This window comes from Pongo abelii, chromosome 16 (genome assembly GCF_028885655.2).
Source record: "Pongo abelii isolate AG06213 chromosome 16, NHGRI_mPonAbe1-v2.0_pri, whole genome shotgun sequence".
Taxonomy (NCBI): Eukaryota; Metazoa; Chordata; class Mammalia; order Primates; family Hominidae; genus Pongo; species Pongo abelii.
Genome location: NC_072001.2, coordinates 69,296,119 through 69,315,926, shown reverse-complemented (window position 1 = coordinate 69,315,926; position 19,808 = coordinate 69,296,119). Strand labels below are relative to the sequence as shown.

The window sequence follows — 19,808 nt, the reverse complement described above, 5'->3', positions numbered from 1 at the left end:
TTGGGCCTCAACCTCAGCTTCCCCATGTGCGCAATGGGGATAACAACGCAGGCCCCTCCGGCAGTCATGAGGATTAAAGAAAATGAGCAGGTGCTCTGTAAAGCATGAAGTGTGATACCCACATTCATTATGTTTATTACACGTCCCCTTCCCGCTGGCATCTGTCCCCCTCCCCTCAGCCTCCACCCCGCCCCAGCACGCTGAGGGGTTTTGAAGCTTGGATTCCTTGGCCTCCCCTCCCTAGTGCCAGAGGATTCTGCTTAATCCTCCATGCTCCACAGAACACAAGTGACTGTCTCCCTGGGAGAACGGGGCAGTAATTAGGTTAAATAATTTAAAGTAACTTTTAATTTTTAAATAATTCTAATTTGCATTTGTGCAATTTGCTTTCCTTCTCTCCCTATCCCTCCTCCCCCGTGGCTTTCCTTGTATTATTTGTTTGTTTAAAGTTTTTTCTTTTGCTTTTTCCTGGATAACCAATTTGCTTCAAATAGCAACTAGCCAGCTCCACTCAGAATCATCACAGATTGTAAGGCGAAGGTAGGAGGCAAAATCTGCTGACTGGGAAGCATCTGAAAGGCAACTTTGCCCAGCCCTGCAACCCCCTTTAGGAAAACAGGATAAAGAAAAAAAATTGCACATGTGGTTAACTTTCGATTTTCTTTCTGCAAGGGTGTCCCCTCAGTGCTTGGTACCTGGTGCTCTGTGGGGTGCTTGATGGTGGCTAGGGAAAACACCAGATGGCTGTCTAGGCTGTCTAGGTAGACAAGGGCCAATAGGTGGAGGGGAGGAGAAGGCCAGGAGTCTGCATACTGGGTTCAGGTACTGGTATCTACTGGTGCTCCCAGCTGCAGGGCCTCAGGCAAGGTGGACCCTCCCTCTGGGCCTTGGGCTCCCCATCTGCAGAGGGGGGAAACCAGAACCAAGCCAGTATGGAGCTTCCATGAGCGTGTGTGCGGGAAGGTCTAGCAGGGTCTGATCCGCGGTTAAATGCCCTCCACTGTGGGATCCCTGACCTGTGAGCAAAGGGAGTCAGGGCCTTGGGGCAGACATAGAGAGGGCTGTAACCTGGCAAGGTTTTTTTTTTTTCTTCCTTTCTTTCTTTTCATGTCATAAGTGTTCATAAAATTTTATTTTTTTAACAATTTTTATTTGGAAATCATTTCAGACTTACAGGAAAGTTACAGGAAAGACAAAAACAGTACCAAGAATTTATATTCTTTACCCTTCTCTCTCTCATATATATATAGATCCCCAGTGGTTCTCAACAAGAAGCAATTTTTGTCCCCCAGGAGACATTTGACGATCTCTGGACAATTTTGTTGTTTCAAATGCCTGGGGTAAGGATGGGGCATGCGGGGGTGTTACTACATTAGTGCATAGAGGCCAGGGATGCTGCTCGATGTCCTACAGTGCACGGGACAGTCCTCCAGCTACCCCCAGCACAGAATTATCCAGCCCAAAATGTCAGTAGTGCTAAGGTTGGAAGTGTGTGCATGCGTGTATACCTGAACTGCTTGATAGTTGCAGAGGAGATGCCCCTTTACCCCTGAACATTTCAATGTGTATTTCCTAAAAGCAAGGGCATTCTCTTCCATAACCACAGTTCAGTTATCAATATCATGGAGTTCACACTGATACAGGGAAGCCATAGGTATGATGCCGGCTGGGGGATCCTCAGGAAGCACGTGGGACTCTTCATTAAGGATGCTGGAATCATACATGGAAATGGACTGAAGCTTGAGCTCTGGGCTGTTGAGATCAAGCCCCACGACCCTGGCCAATCTTTTGGCATTTTTCTCTCTGTTCCATTGCTCCTCCCCTCTGAGGGTTGTGGATGAGGGGAAATGAGTCCCAGGTGGGAGAGACCGTGCTTTGCGTGTAAGTACACAAGACGGCCGTAATGCCACCAACTCCACCCAGAGCCTTCCTGCTGGAATGAGAGGTGGGGGTGTGAGGGGCAGCCCCTCTCCTGGTGGTTCCTGGTTGCGACGCTCCAGCTGTGGCCAGTCTCGGGGTTGTCGACAGGACTTCCACCCTCAGAGGCAGGCCTGGGCTCAGCCACTGCGCCACAGAGAGCAGGTGTGTGCCCCAGTGGACAGGGAGCTGGGCTCCCCTGTGTGTGGAAGAACATGACAGATATCTGGGAAGGCCCGCTCTTTCTGTCCTTTCACAGAGAGAGGGATGGGAACAAAGGAGCCGGCATCACTGAAGACAGAGAAGTGCTTGGCCAGGTGTGTTCCTAGATTCCAATTTCTCTCGAGAAATGCTTCCCTTTCCCCAGGAAAGTCCTTTGTAACCTCCACGTTGGAATGATCCCAAAACAATATGTTTTAAGATTTAGAATTGGAAAGAAGGAACAAACATTAACTGCTTTCCATGTACCATCACTCTCATATATTTCATCTTGGCTCATACTTCTTTGCATTTTGAGAGATAATCATAATTAACACATTTGTTAAGAGAGGAAGCTGGGGTTCAGAGAGGTTAAATAACGCACCTGAGGCCACACACAGCTGGTAGGCAGCAGAGCTAAGACAAAATTGTAGATAGGATTCACTTCAAAGCCGGTGCTGCCTCTAGTTTAAGGCCTGGCTCAGCCATCAGTAGCTCTGTGACCCTGGGCAAGTTTCTTGACTTTTCTGAATCCTAGTTTCCCCTTTTGTAAATGAGGATCATCATGTCTGTTTTTGTGGCCAAACAGGACAGAGAGAAAGCCTGTCTAGACCATCTCTCAGTTAGATTTTGTCGTTAACACAAACGGCATTTGCCTCTGCATTTGATTCCCTGTCCACGGGGTGAGTGGGTGGAGGCTCAGCAGGGTTGATTGACTTAGCTGGATCAGTACCACTCAGTGATGGACACAGCCCGGGGCTCGATAGATGGAGACAGGGAGTGCTCCCATAGCTAGACATCTGTCAGGTGCCTTTGCTTGAGGATGATCTCCTAGTATGTGTAGGTGGCCTGTTTCCTGTCCCACAGTCTCCTTTCTGGAAACTGTCTTGGGTGAGCTCTAAGCCCTCAGAGAATGATGCCAGCTCCTTCCCCACAGGGCAAATTCCAATGGCTTGGGGGCAGAGAAGGGATTCCTCTATGGCTTGAGGTCCCGGCACCCCAGAGAGGGCCCAGAGGCTGCTGGCCAGTCCCGGGGCAGACAGACCACCGCTGGCTGCCCAGCTCCAAAAACTGCTCTTCTTCCAAACACTCTAGGCTCCTGGGCCACACTCCAGACCCCAGGGGCAGCTCACCATGAGTCACCCTCTCTGCTTCCCAGAGGGTCTATGCTGTTAAATTCCTCCTCTTCTCCAGTGACATCTAAAGTGATAGAGAAGCCTGAAAAGTATGGGGAGTGGTCAACCTGGGTCTGGGGCTCATGGGCATCCATTCCTTTCCATGTCCTCATCTGTCTAGGCAAAGCTGAACCCTATGAAGGAAGGTCCGGGGGCTGCCCCCACCCCTCCCCAGTAGCTGCTGAAGTGGTCCTGATGCCTCAATAGGGTTCAGAAGGGGAAATGATGAGCAAATGCTATGGCACAGAGAAGGGCAAGAGTGAAGGCAACTAGCAGCTTGGAGCTCCAGACCCTCTGAACTGTGTGCCTGGCTATGTGCTTGACCTTTTGAGCCCCTGCGTGGCCCTGTCTCTTTAATTCCTAGGACTGCCCAGGGCTCTGAAGTTCTGACAAGGACCAAGCCTGCTCCCTGGCTCTGCTTCTGGTGTTCTGGTCTACCTGGTGCCTGGCTGCTGGCTGGGCATCTGACCCACTGCCCCTGACCTTTGCCATCCTGGTGTCTCTGCTGCCTGACACCTCCCCTACCACCTCCCCACACTTGGGGGTGAACTCCTCCATCTCCTGAGTCTTTGACAGGGTCTGGGGAGCAAGTCCAGAGGCTTGGTGGACTCACGTGCTCAGGCCAGTGCGTGTGCCCTACTGGAGGGGATTTTTGTCTAAATCCAGATTGTCCTCTGACACTTATCTTCCTACCCTTAAAGCACTGCCAGAGTTTGGGATCCAAGCCCAGAGAGGAAATGATTATATCCAAACACAGCAGTGTTGAAATTGTGGAAAGAAAAAAAAAAAAACCCACAAAAGCAAATGTGCTATTTACTTTATGCGAAGTGGCTTTGAGAGGAATGGTAAGGATCAGGGTAGACGTGAGGGAGGCAGGAGTTCCTGCTGGAACAGGGGCGGGTTGTGGGTCTTCTCTGCAGAACTTGAGGCAGCAGGAGCTGGCAGGGCATTGCAGGGGGGGAGCAGGGTGCAGGGAGCAGGGGTTGTAAATGAGCTGCTGTCCCCACATTCTAGAGATGTCATTGCTTAGGGATGACCACGGCCCCTTTGGAGGATTCACTAAACATTCTTTCAAGAAACAAGTATGTATGGGGTACATCCTGGGTGCCAGGCACTGTGTTGGGTGCAGAACAGACCCAGTGCCCTTCCTGGGGAGTACTGTGCAGTGCGAGAGACAAGCAGGAATGAAACACTCGTGCAGGGGGCTGCATGGGACAGAAGCATGCAGATGGAGTGAGTGCTTGGAAGGAAAAGAATATGGCTCTAGGAACACGTAAAGCAAAGAAGCCTGCCTTGGTTTGGGTGAGCTGGGACGCAGGCGGGGAGACTCCTGAGGGAAGGAGAGCTGAGCTGGGATGGGGGATGTGTAGGAGTTCACCAGGCAAGAGAAGGGGGTTGGGGGTGGGAGTTACAGACAGATATCCTGAGCAGACGGAAACATGGTGCTTTGGGAGAACTCCTCGAAAGTCAGCGAGGCAGGGGTGGAGAGTGAGAGGAGAGGGGTGGAAAGAGGGGTTGAGGGGAAGTAGGTGGGAGGCACCCAGGGCAGGGTGAACGTTTTGGTCTTTATACCCTTCCATCTTGAAGGATTTTAAGGTAGAGGGTGGGCAGTTAGCGATGAGGGGGTGGTTTGGGGTTGTGGGGAGAGTGAGGAGGTGTGAGGTAGCAGTAATGTAGTCAGATCTGTAATTTAAAGAGATCACTCTGACTGCTTTGTGGAGAATGGATGGGGAACGGAGGGTGAAGGTGAAATCGGGGCATGGATTCTTAGGGCGGCCCTGGTGAGATGGTGGGAGCTGTGGAAGAGGGAGGGGGATGGGTTCCAGCCCTGGAGACCACAGGCTAGCTGAAAAGCTGCTCAGCTCAGCTTGAAGTGGAAACAGGCATCTTCAATGTGGAACGTGTGGGGAGGAAGGCCACCTAGATTCTTTTTTTGTTTTCAGTTTTGTGGAGGTATAATTGATGCATATTAAACTGCACATATTTGAAGCATTACAATTTGATGAGTTTTGACATATGTATACTCCCAGGAAACCATCGCCATAATAAAGATAGTGAATATATCCATCACCCCCAAGAGTTTTCTTTGTTAATTCATCTGTCCCCCAGCCCGATGTCCAGGCAACCACTGATCTGCCTTTCATTTTTATATATTAGTATGCATTTTCTAGAAGTTTATATAAATGGAAGCATAGTTTATGAATATGTACTCTTTTTTTGCCTGTCTTCTTTCATGCAGCATAATTATTTTGAGATTCATCTACACTGCATATAGAATCTTATTCGGACTTTGCTGCTCAATTTATATCTTGGTTAAGTCTCTTGAGACCTTGCAGCGCAAGGTGAGGTCCATAGGACTGCGGCATCTACATCAGCTGGGAGCTTGTTGGAAGGGCACACCCTCAGCCCCATCCCCACTGCCCAGCCCTCCTGACTTGGAATCTGCATTTTCACAGGATCCCCGATCCCCAGGTGTCTGAGAAGCCCTGTCCTAAGCTCTCTGGACCTCACATTCTTTCCTTTTCTGTGGACTTCAGGTGGAGGGAGTTGAGTCAGTTACACTTAGTTAATAACTCATTGTCATGAACAGCTTTTGTTTGGCCTTTCTTTTGCTTCGTGGCATCCGTTTTCTTTCTTTTTTTTTTTTTTTTGGCGGGGGGGTGTGGGTGGCACGGGGTGTTGGTGGCAGGATGGAATCTTGCTCCATTGCCCAGGCTGGAGTGCAGTGGTGCGATCTCGGCTCACTGCAACCTCCACCTCCTGGGTTCAAGCGATTCTTTTGCCTCAGCCTCCCGAGTAGCTGGGACTACAGCCATGAGCCACCATGCTTGGCTAATTTTTGTATTTTTACTGGAGACAGGGTTTCACCATGTTGGCCAGGTTAGTCTCGAACTCCTGACCACGGGTGATCCTCCCATCTCAGCCTCCCAAAGTGCTGGGATTACAGGCGTGAGCCCCCACGCCCAGCCACTGTGTGTATCTTCTCCTTCCCCTCTCCTCACTCCCGCAGACACCCACTCTGAAGTGTTTGGAATATGTTCTAAAATATGCAAGTAGTGTATCATTGTAAAATATGTAGTGTCATTCTCTGTGTGTGTTTTAAATTAACATACATTTTATTGTGCTACAAATCTTCCATTTCAGCTTTTCTCACTTAACACCGCGTTATTGTGATCAACCATATTGCTCTGCATACATCCGATATGCAGCTCTTTATTGATGGTGAGTTCTCCATAATGTGTTTCCACTTCCTGCTACTCCTCATGGGTGAGGGACACCTAAAGATGTTTCCAGCTTCTCTCCACCGTAAACGGCTTCATCCTCGTGGGTGGAACCTGAGTCTGTGTCTTAGTGAAAGAAGTGTCTTAGACTAAATGACCCAGGTTGCCTGCAGCCCTAACTCCCATCGCTTATTTTACAAGTGGAAAGACCATGGAGACTTGCAGGCCTCCAAACTGTCAGGCAGAAGATCTGAATAGTTATGTTTTCCTTTGAGTTAAGTTTGTAGCTGACACCAGGGATGGTCTGAAATCCTTTGATAGTCAGAGTCCCTGAGACCTTCTCTTTTCCCTTGAGCTCCTGAAGTGCCTTAACTTCTGTTTTTTTTTTTTTTCTCCCTGTGAATAATACACCAGCTGCTCCAGGGAGCTCAGTGTTGCACCAGTTTGCAGGTCTGTTTAAAATCCCGATTCTGCAAACTCCTCAGAAGGAGGTGACAGTTCTTACTCCTGTGTGATCATTTATAGATCAGGTAATGATTTCCCTGTTGGCTTAATGACAGTTCTATTCTTGGGACAGCTGGTCAGCTTGTCAAATACTGCTGATGTTCCCTCTGGTGTGGGCCCCGAGGATCAAACACCCACACGCCGTGGTTCTATCTGCCATTCCTGCTTACCTGTGGCACCTACAACTGGCAGGAAAAGTTACTTCCTTCAAAGGAATCTCAGGGCTTGTGAGAGGATGGGGAGCAGGCCCGTGGAGGGGTATGAGGACTGGCAGACTCTATTTGCTGTTGGTCCCGAGATCTTCAAAAGGCATGTCTATCTCCTTCCCTATTCCACCTGCTGTTGTCCTTAGAGGGGGTGCCTTGCAGAGGAGGAGGCTGGGAAATATGGGAGGAGTTCCACTGTGAGGGAGGGGGCTGCCCAATGACTTTTCAGAGGGATTCAGCAACTGTTAATGAGACTCTACCAAATGCCAGGCTCTGTGCTGGTTTGGTGGGGCTTGGGCAGAAGGTCTGGCTGGTTGCCCAAGGGGACATTCCTCTAGGAGAACTTCAGTGGAGCCCTTCCTCATTTAGGAGCAAACAGATTAGTACTCATGGATCTCACAGGATGGGAGGTCAGTTCCTCTGGACCACTGTGAAAAGAACTTTGCTCTCAATTACCAGGGCTGTTAAGTGGCAGAGACACAGCGCCCCTCCCCCAGCATTGGCCCTAAATAAAAATTTAATTAAGAAAAATTAGTCTATGCCTGTGGTTCCCAAGGGTGGTCTGTGGACCTCTGCTAGACTGTAGCTAAGTTTCCACAGATGAGATTAGGAAAATGAGAACAGCATGGTGAGTTCTTCATGAAGCTAAATGTATTCACTATTAAGGACTATTCTTTCTAAGATTGGCATCCTACATCCCTGGTATTCACGAAATTGGGATGATAGTAGAAGTTATAGTAGAAGAGAATAGAAGATGACTGCAAAGTCCTTATGTGGCCAAATAAAAAGCTGGCAAATTTCTGCCAGGCTCACTAAAGTGTGAATGTGTGTGCATGCGTGCAAGTGTGCATAAATCTTACTGTTCTGTGAACCTCCAAATTCTGAAAAAAAACAAAAACAAAAACCTGAGCCTGGGAGGTTGAGGCTGCAGTGAGCCGTGTGAGCCGTGATTGTGCCCCTGCACTCCAGACCCTGGGCGACAGAGTGAGACCCTGTCTCAACAACAACAACAACAACGACACAAATTCTGTGAATCTTCAAAGTCTGATAACAACAGGCAACACCAATCAGACATTGATTCTTAGCTTCTTCCCCAAATGGATAACACATTGTATCTAATTTTTGCCTAAGTAATATGTTACTTTGTTTCTAATAATAACAGATTTTTGTTAAGATAAGAATCTTCCCTTTGGAAAAGGAGCAAATGCTTAAAATTAGGTTACTTTAGCAAACATTTACATTTTAATGAATATATTCTGTTAAAAATCGCATAAGATGTAAATGAGCGCAGCCGGAGGAGCTGGTGAGTGGTCAGCTGAGGGCAATTGAGATGCAAAAGGCTCTTCTGTTGTGGGCACAGGGTCACAGCCAGGGCCGATTAGGGGCCTGGACCAGGCAGCCCAGTTCCTTTGCTGTATGTAAATGGAGAGGCAGAGTGAGAATGTAATTAAATTGTGGCCGTAGAGCTAGACAACTTAACTAGAGCCCCCTCATGCTACATGCTCCAGAATTTAATTTTCCAAATAAACTCAGTGTGGCTTTGATGCCCAGGGAGGATCAATAGAATGGAAATTGCTTGCAGTTTCCCCTAAAGTGTTACGATGGATTACTGCTCTCACATTTCTCCTTCATGCTCCTTTTTTTCTGCCAGAGACAGCCTGGTATTCATTCTAGGCACATACTGTTTAAGGAAACAGAAAAAAAAAAAAAAGCATAAAAAAGGAAACTACAAGCCCCTCTCGGGAGGGGGATGAGACTGTGTCCTTCCGCCTGTGAGGCGAGGGCTCCTGGGTCTCTGTGAAGGAAAACAGCATCACCATTTGACTCTGTGGGGCTGGCTCAGGATGGGGTATGGGGAGGGGGTTGTGTGTGGCATTGAGGTTCCCTGAGAAGGGACATGGAGGGTCTTTGGTTCATCCGGTCACCTTCTCAGGAAGGGCACACAGGAAGGTGACCAAACCTCAGGTCCTAGGGGTGCAGCTGCCTGGAACCTCCCTGCTTGCCCATCTGCTCTGGAGTCCTGGGGAATGTTCTAGCTCCTTCACATTCTCTCTGAAGAGTGGGGTCAGGGCAGGGCCCTGGCTACCAGTGGCTTGCTTGTTCCTCTGGGGCTCAGAGTGCAGAAGATGACTGTCAGTCACAGGCTATTTGGAGTTGTAATTTGAATTTTTCAACTGTGGAGAACTTTACAGAGTCAGATCTCTGTCCTTTTTTGTTCCTTTGGGAGATACCAATGAGCTTATAGAGTTGGCAGGAAGAAGGGACTCTTGGGAGCAAGGTTTCTGGATTACAGGTCTCCCAGCTATTGAGGGCTTGGTAAACCCTTGCCTGGTTCTGATGGTGAGGACAGGCCAGGACCAGGAGAGTAGGAGACAGAGCAATCCAGCAGTCCTCTGTTAGGCACCGTTTGTGTGTCAGAGGGTGTTAGGCACTGTGTGTTGGGGGGGGTGGGGGGGGTGGCAGGGGCAGGGTTGCAGAGATAAGACAATCCTTGTCTTCAAGGAGTTCATAGTTGAGTATCCACGTGGCTTTAATTCTGGGTGGGGTAACATGGGTTTGGGAACCTGAAACCGGGTTGAGTACAATCTCCTTATTTTGCATTTGGGGAAACTGAGACAGGGAGGTAGGTTTTTCCTGGTTGCACTCTCTACATTCTCGCATGCTGTTCCTCTTGGCCTGAGCAGGCTCAGGGACATGGTAGCACTGCAGGGTGAATGGAGATTCAGAGCTTCACAGGCGGAGAGCCTGTTCCTGAAGCTCTGTGAGTTGCTCGGGCTCTTCTGCTCCCCTCCTCCCATGTGTGGCAGAAGTTCCAGAATCACCAACCTCCCGCCGGGCGGAATGGCTCACGCCTATAATCCCAGCACTTTGGGAGGCTGAGGCAGGTGGATCACCTGAGGTCAGGAGTTCAAGGCCAGCCTGGCCAACGTGGTGAAACCCCATCTCTACTAAAAATACAAAAATTAGCTGGGTGTGGGGGCATGCACCAGTAGTCCCAGCTACTCAGGAGGCTAAGAGGGGAGACTCTTTAAAACCTGGGAGGCAGAGGTTGCAGTAAACTGAGATCATATCACTGCACTCCAGCCTGGGTGACAGAGAGAGACTCCATCTCAAAAACAAACCAAAACAAAACAGAATCACCAACCTCCTAGAGCTGGGGCTGTGATGCTTCCTGGGGCTGACAGATTGACCCTGTTTTGAGATATCCGGAGAGTGAAAGTACTGGAAAATTAATTAGCAGCAGTAGACACTGGCTACCCGGAGGCTACAGGAATTTATGGGGTTTTTGTTTCTTTTTTGTCATGGAATAAGTTTTCAGCATGTGTGTTGATTGATTTCCTGCTAAGTTCCACTCTGTCTTAAAAAAAAAACAACTCTCAGAGTTTGGAGTCTGTTGAAGCATTTTAATGACCTTTTTCCGAATCACTTCTTCTTGGTATTGTGTCTATCCCCCACCCCCACTCTCCTTCTCTCTCTTTTGCTTCTGACTTTCAGACAGGCAAGGGATTGGTCCCTCTGAAGGGCTGGGACCCAGGACCCGGATGAAGCAAGCTGAACACCTGGGGCTGAAACATTTAAGGAGGCACTCACTCTCAGGGTCTGCAAATGCAGGGTCAGCACCTGAGAGTGCAGGCTTCCTTAAATGCTGCCCTAGGCACCTGCTTGTCTTACCTAGGTCCTGGATTTGCTCTCCTGACTGCTGTGCATGCCACATGCAGGGGAAGAACCAAACAATATCTGGGGAACTCAGGTGCTAAAACCTCATGGCCAGCAACAAACAGAGCTGGCCGTGACCTAAACAGACCAGGGTAGACCACTGCAAACAGGTATTAATAGGAAGAGCAAGTTTTCATTTAGAGGTCTCATGACTTGTGTTAACTGGGATGGAGCTGGACAACTGCCCAGTGCTCCATTCTCTGGCCTGTTTGGTTGCTGAGGCAGACCAGAGAAAAGCCCTCAAAAGGGCAGTGAAGAGCCAGGCGCGGTGGCTAACGCTTGTAATCATAGCACTTTTTGAAGCCGAGGAAGGCAGATCGCTTGAGCCCAGGAGTTTTAAGACCAGCCAGGGAAACATCGTGAGATTCCCTCATCTACAAAAAATTAAAAATTAGCAGAGCATGGTTAGCCTGTAGTCCCAGCTATTTGGGAGACTGAGGTAGGATTGCTTGAGTGGAGTGGCGGTGGGGGTATAGAGGCAGTGAGATGTGATGGTACCACTGCACTCTAGCCTGGGCAACAGAGTGAGACCCTGAATCAATCAGTTAATCAGTGAAAGAGAAGGGCCGGGCATGGTGGCTCACACCTGTAATCCCAGCACTTTGGGAGGCCAAGGCAGGCAGATCGCTTAAGCTCAGGTGTTCCAGACCAGCCTGGGAAACATGGCAAAACCCCATCTCTACTAAAAGTACAAAAATTAGCTGGGCCTGGTATCGTGCATCTATAGTCCCAACTACACTAGGGGCTGAGGCAGGAAGATTGTTTGAACCCAGGAGGTCGAGGCTGCAGTGAGCTGTGATTGTGCCACTGCACTTCAGCCTGGGTGACAAAGTGAGACCCTGTCTCAAAGAAAAAAAAAAAAAAAGAAAAAGGCAATGGAATTGGGGACGGGGGCAGACAGGGTGTTGTGCTCTGAGTTGCTTTTTGAAGCTCACGATACTTACAGTGCTTTGGTGGAGGTAAAGTTAAAAAAAAAAAACAAAAAACAGCCGTTACGAATTTAAAATGTGCCGTTCCCCTCATCCCATCCCCTGGAACCAGAGGAGAGGAATTATTGAATATGTGACATCGGAGGAGAAAGATTACTGTGCATATTAAGCAAGGAGAAGAGTGATTGCTGAATACATGATGTAAAAGGAGATAGTCACCACAAAATTAAACACAAAAAAATTCAGTGGAAAATAATTATTGTCTATACATTATAGGCTTGACATATGGTAAGTTTTCTACTTTTTAAAGCCTCTTGTAATTTCTCAATAACCCATTTAGCTGTCTGGTTCCCACTACCCCACCCCATCCCTGCCATGCATCTACGCTATCAGAGCAAAGTTATTTTCTTGGCTTTTAACTCCTTGTGGGGATTTTCCCAGCCATATATATGAATAATTTGGGGGAAGATGAGGACCCCAAAATGACCTCTGGGGTTTTTTGAGCTCCCTTTGGTCATGTCTGCAGAAATCTCCCAAATCCTGGAGCCCCTAAAATGTTCTCTGATTCTTTCTCCTCTAGGCCCACCCAAGGTGTAGTATCTTTGAAAGGTGGGAGTTACCAGGGGTTAGATCAAATGGTAAGGGAGGGAGTGGGCTGGCCTAGGCATGGCCTGTGAACTTTGTCATTGCTTCAAGCTTAAGATCTGTGGGGAACTTCTCTCAGGTGCCAGATGATTGTTAGCTTGACTGTTCCTCTCAGGATCTGGTAGGTGGCTGAAACACCCAAGGCCATCTCTCAGGCAGACAGAACCCTTATCCTGTGGTCATCTGGCCCAGCTTCATCCTAAAACCATCCGGGACCCTCCCCAGAGCAGAGGACTGGAGTAAATGGGCTGGCTCAGCAGCAAGAAAAAATCAGCAATGCAAGATGAAGCACTTTCCAAAAACAAAGTTTAGCTTCTAGACCGGAGCTGTCCAAAGGGTCCTCTGCAGTGATGGAGATGTCTTCTGTCAACACTGGCCATTGCAGTAGCCACTAGCCGTGTGTGCCCGTTGAGTTCTTGAGATGTGGCTGAGTCACTGGTGTGAATGAGGCTCTGAGTTTTAAATTTTATTTATTTTGATTAATTTAGGTCTAAATAGCTACATAAGGCTACTGTATGAAAGAGGGTATGCCTGGCAGACATCTCCTTTATCCCCCCGCCACCCCAGCCTCCCTACCCTCCATATCTTGGCTATTGTGAACAGTGCTGCAATAGACATGGGAGTGCAGGTATTTCTTCAACATACTGATTTCCTTTCCTTTGGATAAATACCCAGCAGTGGGACCGGTGGATCCTATGGTAGTGCTATTTTTAGTTTTTTGAGAAACCTCCATACTGTTTTCCATAATGGCTGTCATCATTTACATTCCCACCCACAGCTTGTAAGAGTTCCTTTTTCTCTGCATCCTCACCAGCATTTGTTATTTTTTGATAATAACCATTTTAACTGGGGTGAGATGACATCTCATTGTGGTTTTGATTTGCAAATCCCTGATGATTAGTGATGTTGAACATTTTTATATATGTTTATTGGTCGTTTGTGTATCTTCTTTAGAGAAATGTCTGTTTAGATCATTTGCCCAGTTTTTAATGGGATTATGTGTTTTTGTTGTTGTTGTTGTTGAGTGCCTTATATATTCTGGATATTAGTCCCTTGTCCCATGAATATTTTGCAAATGTTTTCTTCAATTTTATAGATTGTGTCTTCACTCTGTTGATTCCATTGTTGTGTAGAACTTTTTAGTTTGATATAGTCCCATTCGTCTATTTTTGTTTTTGTTGTCTGTGCTTTTGAAGTCTTCCCCATAAAATCTTCACCTAGATCAATACGCTGAAGTATTTCCCCTATGTTTTCTTCTAGTAGTTTTATAGTAATGGGTCTTACATGTAAGTCTTTAACAGATTTTGAGTTGATTTTTCTATATGATGAGAGATAGGGCTCTAGTTTCATTCTTCTGCAAATGGATATCTAGTTTTCCTAGTACCATTCATTGAAGACGATGTCCTTTCCCCAATGTATGTTCTTGGTCCCTTTGTTGAAAATCAGTTGGCTGCAAATACATGGATTTATTTCTGGGTTCTCTAATCTGTTTCATTGGCTTATATGTCTGTTTTTATACCAATACCATGCTTTTTTGGTTACTATAGCTTTGCAGTCCATTTTGAAGTCAGGTAGTGTGGTGCTCCCAGCTTTGTCTTTTTGCTCAGGATTGTTTTGGCTCTTCAGGGTCTTTTGTGGCTCCGTACGCATTTTAGGATTGTTTTTTCTATTTCTGTAAAGACTGTCATTGGTATTTTGATAGAGATTGCATTGGATCTGTAGATTGCTTTCACCATTCTTATTTGACATAGTACTAGAAATCCTAGCTAGAGATAGGCAAGAGAAAGAAATAAAGGGCATCCAAATTGGAAAACAGGAAGTAAAATTGTCACTGTTTGTAGACAATGTGATCTTATATATAGAAGAACCTAAAGACTTCACCAAAAATCTCTTAGACCTGATAAACAAATTCAATAAATTTGCTGGATACAAAATCAACACACAAACCTCAGTAGCATTTCTATACACCAATTACAAACTAGCTGAAAAAGAAATCAAGAAAGCAATCTCATTTATAATTGCTACAAAAAAATACTTAGAAGCAAATTTAATAAGGAAATTAAAGTTCTCTACAATGAAAACTATAAAACACTGATGAAAGAAATTGAAGAGGACACATACAAAAAGAAAGACATCTCATGCTCATGGATTGGAAGAATTAATATTGTTGAAATGACCATACCACCCAAAGGTATCTATAAATTAAAGGGATTGGGGGTTTTGACTCCTTTTGGAATGATCTATGTCAGTTCCTCAGAGCAGCTTCTTCCAACAGCTGAGATAGCCCCACAGGTGGGGCTGGGCTGGGCTTCTTCCCTGTGGCTCTATTTCAGGAAGGGCATTATGGGGTTGGGGTCATCCAGAATGCAGTACCAGGATTAAAGGCCACTGCTTCTTCTTCTCCCTGGAAAAATGCAGAGTTATATCACTTACAGCACTAAAGCTCATCTGATCCAACCAACCCCACATGTTACAGGAGAGGCCAGGAGGCAAGAAGGGCTAAGCGGCAGGGTTGAGCGAGGATCCAGGTCTCCTGATCCCCAGCCCAGAGGTGCCTCAATTCACCAGGGTGAGTTTCTCTTGATTAAGTCTTGGGCACATGCTTAATTCCCCTCTTGGGAGGGATGGAGATGGGGCTGTTACCAGAGGTTTATAATCGAACACCCCACCTCTATCTCTCTGCAGCCCCTTTCTGATCTCTGGCCTCATCCTTCCCTTTGGGGAGGCTTTCTGGGTGATAACCTATTCCATCTCAAGGTGACCATGGAAATAGGATTTGCTGATGACTTTCAGGCTTGGGCCAGGTGTATATGGACTTGGCAGTTTTCTTGGGTTCTCAATCCCTGTGAAATAATTGAGACCAAGCCAGAATGAAGTGTCAAGTGTAGACCACAAAGTGGTGAGCAGACGACCCATCACTAGATGCCTTGAAACACAGGAAGAGGATTCTGCTTCAGGAGAGAGAGGACATATGGGAGCATGTGTCTCAGGCTATAGAGGAAGGCAGGGTCGGCCCCTCTGAGGACTGTTCTGGAGCAGAGGCACTTGACCATCCAAGAGAATATTGACTTGAGCTGCCAGGATGGGCTGTTGATTTGTGGCAAACTGTCCAAGGGTGGTCTCTGCAGGAAGCAGGTGGCCAGGGCTTTTTCCCTGCAGTGAATGACTCCTGTGATGGTAGAAGGTGAGTTGGATCCTTCGTGAACAGCTCGCAGGGCTCGGAGTTGTCCCTGTGGACCTCACTGGTCTCCTTCCTGGGGAGGGGAGGGGTAATGGTGGATGGAGGCAGTTCACAGCTATAGAAGAAACTCCAGTAGAAATTTATTGACTAAATAATCATCTTCTGTTGGCTGGGTGTGGTGGTTCACGCCTGTAATGCCACACTTTGGGAGACCAAAGCAAGTGGATCACCTGAGGTCAGGAGTTTGAGACCAGCCTGGCCAACATGGTGAAACCCCATCTCTACTAAAAATACAAAAAATTAGCAGGGCGTGGTGGCGGGCACCTGTAATCCTAGCTACTCGGGAGACTGAGGCAGGAGAATCACTTGAACCCAGGAGGTGGAGGTTGCAGTGAGCCAAGGTCGCACCACTGCACTCCAGCCTGTGCCACAAGAGCGAGACTCCATCTCAAAAAAAATAAAAATTAACAAAAAAAATTGCCTTCTGTCATGAAGGACTTACGTAAAAAAGAGAGGCTTTGGGTGGAAACTTGGACCCCAGATCTATTGGTTTGGTTGGGGTTTGCTTGTGGTAGAGATGGTCTAGGTTTTGGCATTTTCAATTGCTGCACTGTTGCCTGAGGGGACAAATAAAAAGACTGTAAGAAAAGGTGCTCCAGGCTGCAGAACCACTGAAAGACGGATGCCCCTAACATCTGGAATGTGCTGTGGAGGTGGGTGTTTGAGGTGCATCAACACTGCTGTCTCTGGGCAGGCACAGGTTCTTTGAGCCCTGATAGCACCTTGAACACGCCCCTCCCAGGGTAGCCCATATACAAAGAGATGCATACTGCGGTCAGGAGGAACGGAAAAGGGATGCAGAAAAGTCAGGCTGGTGAAGTCTCATTAGACAGAGTCAAAAGACTTGAGTTTTGGAGCCAGCCCTGCTGTGACTGTGTGTGACCTGGGGCAAGCTGCAGTCCTGTCTGAGCCTGTTTCCTCATTGGCAAAATGAGAGGTATTGGTCAGGGTTCCCATAGGGTTCCAGCAGGAGACAGATGGCACAGTAAAGCCAGGTAATTTGATGGGAGCTGAATAAAGGGACTTTTATAAAGGTGTGGCAGAGTATGCGGGAAACACAGGGTAGTGCAGCCCTTGGAGTGGGTGACAGTGGGACTGTTGGGGCCTCAGACCTGAAGGGGTGAGGGAAGGGAGCATTAGGAGAGAGGGGGGCTCACCTGATGGGAGTTGTGACCTTCATGACACAGGCAGCCTGTGGAAGCCCTGCGGGGAAAGCCCAGTCCAGTAAACACCCAGCCTCACGCCCTTCCCTCCGATCTGCTGCTGCTCCTCATTGGCTAAATGCAAGAAGCAGAGGACAAGGCTGCCCGTTGATGCTGTCCACACAGCTCTGCCCGCCAGGCCACGGAGCAGGCAGGGCCGTGAATTTGAGGGGTGAGTGGACAATACCCAGCCCACGAGGCAATGGACTAGGTGGCCTTCCAGCTCTTGGAGGGAGGCAGGGTGACAGGAGACGTTTTTTGATTCCTGCTGATGTCTTGGGTCTCCACTCTTGCAAGACAGTGCCTCCCCTGCCTGCCCTGTTAAAGGTGGTGGTCATTCTCCCGCCGAGCAAACTTCCGACTCCAGCCTAATCCTGGAGGAGGCGGAGGGCCATCTCCCTCACTGAGCCATCCACCGCCACCATCCGTCACTCTGCCAGCCGTGTGAAGTAATGATAGATTAGTGCACATTAGGCCTCCCATCCTGCAGGCCTAAAAGCCGGGGCTTTACCAATCAGTGTGGGGTGAAGCGGTGTGAGGTGAGCCAGGCTCTGCGCAGGGAGCTGGAGGCGCCGGGAATTAATAAGCACTTGGAGACAGCGGGGATATTGAACTCATTCCTTAAATCAATCCTTAACCAAGAAAGATGAGGGAATGAAATTTTGGACAATTAGTGGGTAATGACGACCTTGTGAAAAGAGCTGTTGAAAAAGGGTGAAGCGGGGAGAGGGTGGTCGCTGGGGGTGGGGGGAGCTGGAGGAAAATGCGCATGGTAGTGAGTCTGCAGGGCTGGGGGGACCCTCTCAGACAGGAGGGAGGGTTGCGTGGGGGTTCTCCCAGATCGGCTTTGGGGAGCAGTCAGGTGGGAGGAGTCCCCATGTGGTTTTAGAAAAAGAGACAAGGTTAGAAAGAGAGAAAAAGAGACAAGCTAGAGAGAGCGTCTGGAGACGTGCACAGGGTGACCCAGAATGCAGGTGTCCCTCCTCCCCCTACCTCTCCATTTCCTTCTTCAGGGACCCCCACCCATGTGCAGAGCTCTTGGCAGTGGAGGGTTTGGGTCCCTGCATCCTGGACTGTCCCCAGTCCCATGTGGGGTGAGGGACCAGCAGTCCTGTCTGTCCTTGGAATCTTGGAGTACTTGCAGCAAGGGGCGTTTTCATCATCCTGCGTCCGCTCCAGCATTCACAGGAGCAGGACCAGCGTCCTAGAGGCCAGGGCCTTGCCCCGCACCACTGGTGGGAGCCTAGCTCTCCTCCCAGTCCCGGCTTCCCCGCTTCTCTGTCTTTTTGACCGCCCCCGTGGTTGAGCAGATACCTGCCCCAGCCTGCAGGTCTGGCAGAAAGATTGGTGTTCTCCTTCCCCTGGCAGGACATGGCATCCTGCATTGGTGCTGTGGTCACCGTGACTCCAACAAGAGCCACAGCAGCAACAGTGGCCTTCACCATGCAGGAGGCCTCTTCAGCAGCTTCTTCAAGCAGAGCTTGAGACAAGGCTCCAGGACCTGTGACTTCCTGGGGTGCTTTTCAGAAAGAAACCTGAAAGGGAGGGAGGGAGGCAGGGTGGGAAGAGGAAGGAGCTGGGCGAGGACATGGCCTCACATCCATCAAGTCCACCCTTGGTGGTCCCCCGGGGGAGGGCTTTGGAGCCTGAGCTGGACCTCCGAGTGATGCCCTGGTGGGGACTGAGCCAGCCTCTGGCATTAGGCAGTCACTGCCCGTGAGCTGTCAGGAAGGGGAATTGACCACCTCCTGGACAGGGGCTGCAGTCAGCTGAGGGCCGTGCTTGTGGGGAGGGAGGTGGGGATGGGGAGTGGGGGTCTTCAGCAGCCCACCTCACAGTAAATGGGGGAAGGGGCACCACAGTGTCCACTTCAAAGGCCCCCCTCCCATTCTATGAGGGATGACGACAATAATAAGAACCTCTTACATCTGTATAGAACATCACAAGCTACTGGTTCCTTTCAAAAAATTATCTTACTCAACTCACTTGGCAAGAAGGATTTGATCTCCATTTTACAGACAGGATGCTGAAGCCCAGAGAGGTCACATGGCATGCCCTGGTAGGCCAGGAGGCTGGGCCTGAACCCATTGCAGCTACTGAGTGGATTCAGCTCAGGTTGTCCACCCTGTAGACTTCTCTGTCAGAGACTCGGCTGTCTTCATGGGAGAAAGACAAGGCCCCAAATAGAGCATGCTATGAGTGTCTTGCACACAATTCCCCCACCCTACCCACCACCTGCTTAGCCAATCTCTTCTGCAAAACGCAAAATGTCCAGAAGAGCTCTCCTCTCTGGAAACACCCCCAGCAGCCTGAGCGGTGTCAGGAAGGAGGCACACCTGGCCTCCACAGGTGCTCTCCATCTGCCCCATCTCTCCTAACATGCACCCAGGTTCTGACTCAGACCTTCTTCCTGCTGCTATTATTATTGTGATTATAGGGAAGAGGTTACTCTGTCTTTAGTGCAGCCTTTTAAGTAGAAAGATGAACAAAAGAAGCTACACTTAATTTAAAATGACAAGTTAGGTTTCCTTCTGGATTTTTTTTTTTTTTTGGCAGACGGTCTCTTAGTAAATTACATCTAACACCCCAAAATAAATTGTGCAGAAGGACACTTTACGCACAGTTTCTGTGCACTCATGGGGCCCAGTTCCTGGGATGGCAGAGTGAAGGGAGCTTGGAGAAGGACCGGCCAGTTGTACAAACTGTGTGTGTGTGACCTGCCAGGCTGGTCCGGCTGCCGTGGAGCTCCTGCTCTGCCTGCGGGTAAGAAGGAACCCAGCAGCGCTGGCCGTCTCACCCAGCCACCCGGGGTCAAGAAGGAGCTATCCTGGTCTGCGATGCCTTCTTCACAAG

The 19,808-nt window shown here is 48.7% G+C and overlaps 1 protein-coding gene and 1 long non-coding RNA gene across 8 annotated transcripts in view; one reads left to right on the top strand and one right to left on the bottom strand.

Annotated features, from left to right (window-relative positions):
- Positions 1 to 19,808, top strand: part of MEGF11 (multiple EGF like domains 11) — a 374,950-nt gene that overhangs the window by 65,926 nt on the left and 289,216 nt on the right. The window lies entirely within an intron of this gene.
- LOC129050493 (uncharacterized) lies at positions 14,654 to 18,475 on the bottom strand. Its single transcript, XR_008514154.1, has 3 exons — positions 16,911 to 18,475; positions 15,182 to 16,310; positions 14,654 to 14,916 (listed from the first exon to the last, which is right to left on the bottom strand). It is a non-coding gene; the product is annotated as an uncharacterized LOC129050493 (long non-coding RNA).